This window comes from Rhinoraja longicauda, chromosome 4 (assembly GCF_053455715.1).
Source record: "Rhinoraja longicauda isolate Sanriku21f chromosome 4, sRhiLon1.1, whole genome shotgun sequence".
Taxonomy (NCBI): domain Eukaryota; kingdom Metazoa; phylum Chordata; class Chondrichthyes; order Rajiformes; family Arhynchobatidae; genus Rhinoraja; species Rhinoraja longicauda.
In genome coordinates this window covers 56,028,919-56,038,184 of record NC_135956.1, presented here as the reverse complement: position 1 = coordinate 56,038,184, position 9,266 = coordinate 56,028,919, and positions in this window count along the sequence as shown.

Here is a 9,266-nt window from a genome sequence, read left to right as displayed (position 1 = left end):
ACCATAGAGAATGGTCCAGGTCGTCGAACCCTCGGATTGGCCAGCGAGGTCACGTGGGAATGCGACCATGGGGATTGGTCCAGGGAGCGACATCGCTGATTGGCCAGCGATGTCATGTGCGCGTTTGGCGCCCGTTTTGGTCAGTTTGGCGAAGTCTTCAAGGAAGACAGTAAGTTTGTATTGGTTGTCCTGTACCTTGTTGTTTAACTCTGTATTCGTGTATTGCGGCTGCAATAAACTTCGTCTACAACCAACAAGTTTCGGACTCGCCATAGTATCTTATTTTTAAACAGCATTGAGAATGTATCACAGAAGCGTGCAATTTATGCAATCTGAAAGCTGGAAGACTTTTTTAAAAACACCTCATTTCAAAAGCTCTTAAATAAGTTTATGATATTAAAAGTAACCATGACCGTGAAATATCTAATTATTTCTTGCATTTTGCCACAATGATTTTTACTAGGCAATCTTAAACCTGTTGGCATTTTAAATGCTCTGGTGTCACCATTACAACAGCTTTGTTTACAAGGGTTATACGAAAATAAGAAAGGAACAGTAGAGAGTCCGAGACCAGATTTGTGAGGGGGGTGGTTGGTGCTGGTATTTACAGGGAGAACTTGGGTCTATGGTAGATTGCCTTGGATGGCTGAGATGTTGTATGTACAGTTACATCAGTGAGATAAGTATTGGTATTGGAACAACAAAGGAGAGAGCATCAGCCATGGTGGATAAGGTAATATTACAAAAATAGTTGGTTAAAATAAAAGGTTAAGGGCTAGTTATTAAATATAATCCAGTCTGAGTTACATCCGAGCTCACAGGAGGAAAAGATAGCAATGAGCTTAGCCACAGCCTTTCAATGATAGACACTGAATAATACATGTTGCAGCTCTGAACAAAATAGGAGCATTTGGCAAGACGGTGGGGAAGGAGATTGTCCAGCAATTTTGTGGAGTTGTCAGAGGCACAATGGGTTGCATGTCTTCCTTTTGCACACAAGTGATACAATGAACTCTTTTGCCTTCTGTTCCGTGTAGTAAACTGCAACTTGCTAATCACACACACGCACGTCACAATGTAGGTGATCAAAGTCATTTGAAGTTAGAGACCAGAATAACCTTGTGTTGTCAGTGTTTACAAGCTTTACCAGAGTGAACCTATGGTACCACCGCATAAAGAAAACTTCCCACACCTTCCCCCCTCACATTCAGTGTGAACTGTAACAGCACAAAGTATCAAACTTTATGCTCTTTAAATTCTGTTTTAAGCATTTTGTTTTCATAGTCCTCTTGACATTGTCAATTTCTTCATTTCACACCTTTTTTTAATGTTTTTGTCCTCTACAGATATAACGATGAATAAAATCTTCCAGATTTACCCAAGTCCGCAGACTTCTTGCTTTGGATCTGAGATCTTGCTGATCCTTCACATCCATTATGCCATAAAGGCATTTAGTACCAACCAGTCCCTTCAAGAAAACTCAGATTCAGGTTAATGTAATGACCATAAACAACCAATCAGGTGAGCATATGTTGCCATAAATGTATGATCCTGCGACTAATAGGGTTTGTTCCTTGCTCTGTGTCAACATAAGTTCATGTGGTATCATACAATCCAAATCATTTTAATGTGACACGTATCAAATTCTTCGTGACTAGCTGATTTTAGGTGTATTTTCAAAGATTAATCATCATCCATCTGCAGGTTCATTTCTGGCATCTGTTCACTCAGGTAGTTTTTATAAGAAAATAGGAGCAGGACGAGACAACCCGGTTCCTCAAACATGCCCGGCCAGTTAATGTCATCATGGCTGCTTGACTCCATGCCTCAACTCCTCCTGTGTGCCAGATCCCTCTAGTTTATCCACGCCACATCCTTTTTTTATGTTTTGATTAACCCCAGGTACTACTCTCTGTTGTATACTCAAGCACAGGCACACCTCTGCTGCAGATGTTCACATTGTCCTCTTGCCCCAATACTTCTGTTCTCATTGACCTTCTTGGCTTTACCTTGTCTGCAAATATCATGTCCCTTTGAAACCTCCTCCAGGATGTTTATCTAGTCCGCACAGCATCTGTTAGCCATCTAGTGTTTTCACAAATCTATGTCGTGCACTTCACTCCCAGCATATCTCCACTACTCACTCCTCCATTAAAGGGCCTGTCCCACTTCGGCGATTTTTAATGCGACTGCCGGCGACTGTCAAAGTCGTAGCAGATCGCCGAAAAAACCGTCGATTTTTTTAACCCTATGACAATGTCTACGACAATGTCTACAACAATGCCAACGACAAGCTACAACAACCTACCACTTAGGCGACGGCAAGTTACGGACAACCGGCGACTCAGTCGTCGTGACCTAAGACGTCCACCTACGACAGCAACTACGACAAGCTACGACAACCGAAATCAACCTACCTCCACCCTCGACAAGCTACGACCCTGTCAGGTCACAACTGATGACAACGGGGGTAGCTATTTCACGTACTTTTTGTGCAAAAATGGGTTGGGGGGGGGGGGTCTCCGATCATTCAGCATCATGACTGCCAGGAAATAACATATGATGGCATTGCTCTTACATCAAATGCAAGCCCTGCTGCATGCAGCGGCCCTCATGCTTAAAATTCTGCAAGACAGAAGGACAAGAAGAATGGGGAAGAAGAAGCCCAAGAACAGGTCTGTGTGGTTGAAGCCCTTGTCCCTGAAGAGACCCAATGCAGTGCAATGTCAAAATAAATGAAAAGAGTTCGCTTTTCAATCCAGTGCAATGCTTGTGTTTGTGTTTGTTTTATTGGTCAAAATAAATGATAATGCAAAGATAAACTGATCTCATCTGCTTAGATATTTTCTATATTCCTCCAATACTTACATATCCACGTGCCTATCTAAAATAATCTTAAATGGCACAATTTATTGACAATGCCAAAATATACAATTTATTGTGTATTATGTTGTTGCATACTTCCTTATCCATGTATCTCCCTTTCCCCTGACATCAGTCTGAGGAAGGGTCTCGACCCAAAGCACCACCCATTCCTTCTCTCCGGAGATGCTGCCTGTCCAGCATTTTGTATCTATCTTCAGTTTAAAACAGCATCTGCAGCTCCCTTCCTACACATGTTGTTGCTTGTTCCTGTGTGGTGCATGTAATAATAAACACTGCTGACTCTTGAAGTAGTTAAAAAAAAAAACAATTCCAGGACTTGACGACAAGTGACGTGAGAATATCAGGGTATCTGTGTTAGTTCTATTTATAATTATATATGCAGTTGCTGTTGAGTGCTATTTTGCAGCAATCATTGACATTCTTCCCATGAGATATGGGGGCGAGAAGTCAGGAAAAATGCCAAATAAAAGAGGAAATTATCACATAAGACATGGCCTGGTTGCTGGTGTAAAGGATGACTGAATATATTATGAGCTGTTTACAAAGTGAACTACTTTCATTCATTTCAGCTTGTTCTGGAAGATGCAGCATATTCTGGTAGTGAAACAGCCACATTTGACCACATGTTATAAGTGGCACTAATTCTGTGCAGCTTCCTGAGGGTACAGTCTCTGGACATGAATGCTTCTTAGACATTTGAAGATTCTCGGGTAAAAATTAGAGAGAAGTTTCATCAACTGTGGTTTCAGGGTGCTCAATTTGCGATTAGCTGGGATCTCCACAAAATCACAAGTGAAAGCTCATTAGCTTCCTCGGTCATGAGTTGTGTTACAGCTCAATCCAAAACCTGTAGGGGATATGAAGTAGACAAAAAGTCATGTTTGCATTGCATGAGCAAACAGTCTCACTAATTCCTTTTAGGAGTCATGCTCAGTTAGGATAAGTAATTAGATGTTTAATATATCATTTTATCAGGTAATGTTTAAATTAATTAAACATGCTCTGCAAGTTCTCAATGTTAGTGTGTTATAATTATTACAATTTAAGTGCAATGCAGTAATCTAATAGATCTACAGGAAACGCTGCCTCAAAAATGCAGCCAATATCATCAAATACCCACACCACCCTAACCACTCTGTCATCTTGCTGCTACCATCAAGAAGAAGGTACAAGAGTCGGAAAAACAGTGCCCTCCTGGTTCAAGAACAGCATCTTCCCATCAACCATTCATAAGTTTATAGGACCTAAAGTCGGCCATTCGGCCCATTGAGCCTACATGGCTGATCCATCTTTCTCTCTCAACTCCACTCAACCCCATTCTCCTGCCTTCTCCCCATAATCATTAGGTTCTTGAACCACAGTACGCCTACTAAGGACTTCGTATAAGAGTTGCACAATGTTATTTGGCTTGCACTGTTATGATCTGGTCACCTAGTATAACTGATAATTCATTATATTATTGTGCATTATATATTTAATTGTTGTTACATTAATGTGCCTGTACAGTTGCAGCATGTAACAATGTCATTGTTTCATTCCCGGTGCATATGACAATTGGACACACTTGACTTGGTCTTGATATGACTCTAGGCCTAGTTGTGCTGCATCCACCACCCACCTAAACAGATGTACCTCTCTGGATGCTGAACAAGCTGACCTCCATACCCAAGACATGCCCAGACTCCAAGATGTAAGTTGGCCTCAGATGGTCAGGTCTCATCTCCAACATGCACTTTGACAGATCACCACTGTCTCTGGCTTATGAATTCTGAGGGTATGAGATTTTTAAACAAGAGATCGAGAGAGAGTCAAGAGTGTTTTTATTGTCATATGTTCCAAAACAGAACAATGAAATTCTGACTTTCAGCAGCACAGCAGATATGTAAACATAGTACTCTGAAAACACTATAATGAACAACAAGAAGTACAGTCTCTATATTTTTAAAAAACCAATAATAGTGCAAAGACAAAAATAATGCCCCCAAGTCTCTGAGGTTCAGAGCTTAGTTGGTTGTAATGTTTAATAGCCTGGTGGTTGTCAGGAATAAGCTGCTCCTGAACCTGGGCATTACAGTTTTCTGTCTTCTATACCCTCTTCCCAATGATAGGAGTGAAATGAGAGCATGGCCAGTGTAGTGTGGATCTCTGATGATGATGCCTTTTTGATGCAGTAACTGCTGTAGATTCCTTCGATGGTGAGGAGGTCAGTACCCATGATGGACTGGGCAACGTTCAACACGTTTTTGCAATTTTCGTCCTTCCTGGGAAAACCAGGCCATGATGCAACCAGTCAATATGCTCTCCACTGCACACCTGTAAGAGAGTATTGTTGACATGCTGGATTTCCTCAATCTTCTTAGGGAGTAGAGGTATTAATGAGCTTTCTTTATGATTGTATAAATGTACTAAGTCCAGATCTTCAGAGATATGCACACCCGGGAATTTGAAGGTTTTGACTCTCTCCATCACCATCCCGTCCAAGAAGACAGGTTTGTGGATCCTCATCCTTCCTCTTCTACAGTCAACAATTAGTTCCTTGGTTTTATTGACTTTGAGAGCAAGGCCGTTGTACTGGCACCATTTGCTCAATAGATCGATCTCCCTCATATACTAAGACTTGTCATCATTCATAATGCTTCCAACATCGATGGTGTCTTCAGCAAATTTGGAGCAGGAAAAGTGTCCAGCTACACAGTAATGAGTATAGAGTGAGTAGAGTAGGGAGCTGAGCACACAGCCTTGAGGTGTCTCTATGCTAATGGTTATCCAAACAGGAAGTGTTTCGTACTGATTGTGTATGAATCAGTACACAATTCATACTGATTGTGTTCTGTTGATGAGGAAGTCAGGGATCCAGTTGCAGAGGCATGCAAAAGGATCAGTTCTGTGAGCTTGGTAACCAATTTGGAGGGGATGATGGTGTTGAATGCTGAGCTGTAGTCTATGAACAACAGCCTGACGTATGTGTTAATTCTATGGCATTAGTGAGCTGTCCATAGTGATTCTATTTATAAACACGTTTGCTGCTACTGTTGAGTGTGAATGTGTGGTGTAATCATTTACACAACTCCCATAACTTATGCAAAACCCTAAATTCTGAAGAAACTCAGTGTGGGTCAGACTGCATCTGTGGAGGGAATGGACAGGCAATGTTTCAGGTCGGGTCCCTTCTTCAGACTGATTGTAATGGGGGGAGAAAGCTGGAAAAAAAAGTCTTCCCACGACTTGTGGGAGGAGATGTCGAAACGTCTGATGACTAAGAGAAGAGATCACATTCCTTTGCAGATGTGTTATTTTGATCAATCCCCAATGGCAATTGTTGGAAGATGATACAATGCTGATAATTAAATAGAACAGAGAACTCAAGCAATTCAAGGTGGCCATTAACATGAGCAATGCATGTTTTATATTTGTTGCAAAACTAGCAAAAGTGAATTTAACCTAGGATTCAAATGTCATCAGAATCAAGAAAAGGATCCAGCTCAATGTAATTCATTTTAAAAGTTCTAATAAATTCATTTATACTTGTAAAAAGAAAAAGTTCAGTATTTTTTTTAGTTCAGAGTTTCATGATTAAATAAATCTTTGAATGATTGAGTTTAATGCACATGGTATTAAAAGCATTTTATAATTAGTGATTCACTCAATTTTAAGACAATTAAAATAGATCAATTTTCAATCATTTTTATTAGAATCAGATACCACGATTCTGTTCTGACTAATTCTAAAGACGGATATTCACAGTTTGGTGTTTACAATGTGGGCTGCCCTGCATTGGAGAAACAAAACACATTCCGGGTGACAGTGTTGTGGAACACCTGTACTTGGTGTGTGAGGGAGATTCTGAGCATCCCATTGCAGGCATTTTTAATTTCTCACCCCATCCCCACTGAGCTCAGTCTCTGACCTCCTGTACTGTTACAACGAGACCAAACACGCTTGAAGAACAGCATGGCATCTTCCATCTGGGCACACTGTGATCTTCAGAGCAACACAGTGGCACAGCTGTAGAGTTACTGCTTTAAAGCACCCAAGGCCCATGTTCGATCCTGACTATGGGTGGAGTGTATGGTGTTAGTACATTCTCCCTGTGACCGATATGTTTTTTCTTCAGGTGCCCTTGTTTCCTCCCACACTCTAAAGATTTACAGGTTTGTAGGTTAATTGGCTTCAGTATAAATTGTAAATTGTCCCTAGTGCTATTGCACGGTATGATCGCTGGTCGGCATGTACGGAGGGACCTGTTTCCTCGCTGTATCTCTAAATCGAAAAGTCGAAAGTCAATATTGAATTCTACAACTACAGGTAATTTGCTTTCTCAGGCCTGTATCCATCACCTATTTATGATATTGGTCCAGTTTGTTTTTTATTCCTACTTTTCTTTTCTCTCTCACAGATGCTGACTGACCTAATGGATGTTTTTAGCATTCACTGATCTTATTCCAAATTTCCATCATATTCCATTTTTTGCTTTTCAATGTCTATTCGGGTAAAACTGTTTAAATTGTTCGGGGTAACTCCCAGGGCAGAGATCTTGAATCCTGAATCCTGGAAACAAAACGATGGCTATTCACTTTATCTATGCCCCTCATAATTTGATATAGTCTTATGCAGTTGTAACAGGCCTCTCAGTACATGCCGACCATCGATCACCCCATGCACTAGTAATCTGCCAACTTACTAGCCATGCCACCCACATTCACATCCAAATCATTGATTCACATCCAAATCATTTTTGATGCAGGAGCTTGATCGCTCCGATGAGGAAGGCCCGCCGCCGGCTAAGGGAGTCAAGATCGTCCTGTCAACGGAAGGTTAGAGGCTCCTGGCTGCTGGAGGACAAAGAAGGAAGAGATTTAACTTTTTTTCGCCTTCCATCACAGTGAGGAATGTGTCCAGATCAAAAACTATAGTTTACTACAACTCTGTTTCCTAATTTCAAGTCAATTTTGTATGCATTTGGCTAGCTCGCCCTGGATCACATGTGATCTAACCTTCCAGATCAGTCCATGTACAGGACTATGTACAAGAGATGAAATTGAAATTAAGCTCCATTTTTGATAGATTTTTAACACATTATGTCTGAAACCAAGCCAGTGAAAATTAGATTTAACATTTATGTACATATAACAGAAGTATATACATATTCAAAATTAAATGTAAACGCAGCAAATTAAATTAAAACATGTGGTCATCAACCGGCAAGGTATCTTGAAGTTGTCATAATTAGGGCAATCAGTGACAAATTGATTTTTTTTCACATGGAGAATGAGGTCAAATTCTCAAATTCTCACACGTTTTGTCTGAGTTCTCTGTCTCCAAATCAATAGGGTAAATCTGCTGAAAGATCTTCCAAGATCTGCTACTGGGTAAACTTGTAGGTAGGCAATTTGATTTGGGCACAATGGCCCCTCTCAATGCAATTGAGATGATGTCCTTGTACTCCATCTGAAGATTCAGTGCAACTTTAATTTGTTTTTAAATCTCTGCTGCAGGTTGGATAGCAACATTCAGGTGACCATGGCATCAAAGTATACACCCAGAACGACATACCTTTTTGTTGGATAATAATGCAGATAGGCCAATGATGATGGAGATGTGATGATAAATGCACAATCTTAGTTTTAGAGAGTACTGAATTCTAGACATGCCCTTTAAAAAAAATACACATAGTTGTCTTCGAAGTGTGGCATTTATCAACACTGATGCATGGTTGAAAATACTGGATGGTATTCAATGACAGAACATGATGCACATTTTAAAACTCAGTTTTACAAAGCACATTCTTTCAAGCCAGCATTTGAGACAAACATAAGAAGAGAACATTGCCCCTTTCGTTAGCTTTGCTTCCAATCCTACCCCACAGTGCTTTTTTTCACAGTTTATTATATTCTAATCTAATTGCAGACATTGATATTTTCTTCCGCTGCTGAATACCTGTCTCCCTTCTGCTTTATGCATCTGCAGTCTGCAATTTTCTCCAGGCTTAACATTTCATTACAAAAAGGGTTAAGAAAATCACTGATTGAAAGAAAAATTGTAGAGAGTACACCACTCACATATAATGAAAATAACTCATGGTTTTGCAATCTTCTACCTGTCCAATAAAAAAACAGAGGGTGGGGTCTAATGCTTATCTGAAGACATTTGCTCCTTGAAACTGCATCAAATTATGAGTGTTCAGGTCCTCCCAAGGTTATGACTCGACCCAGGTTATGTCTGGTAACCCAAACAGTTCATAAATTGGAAATGCGGCATCCCAGTAATGCATTTAAATAAAAACATAGGCCAAGCAAGGGCAACGTGTAGTTAAACCAAGGTGTTTAACGCAACCATTTAGACATGCCAGGAACAGAGTTCACACACAGCAAAAAGAAGCC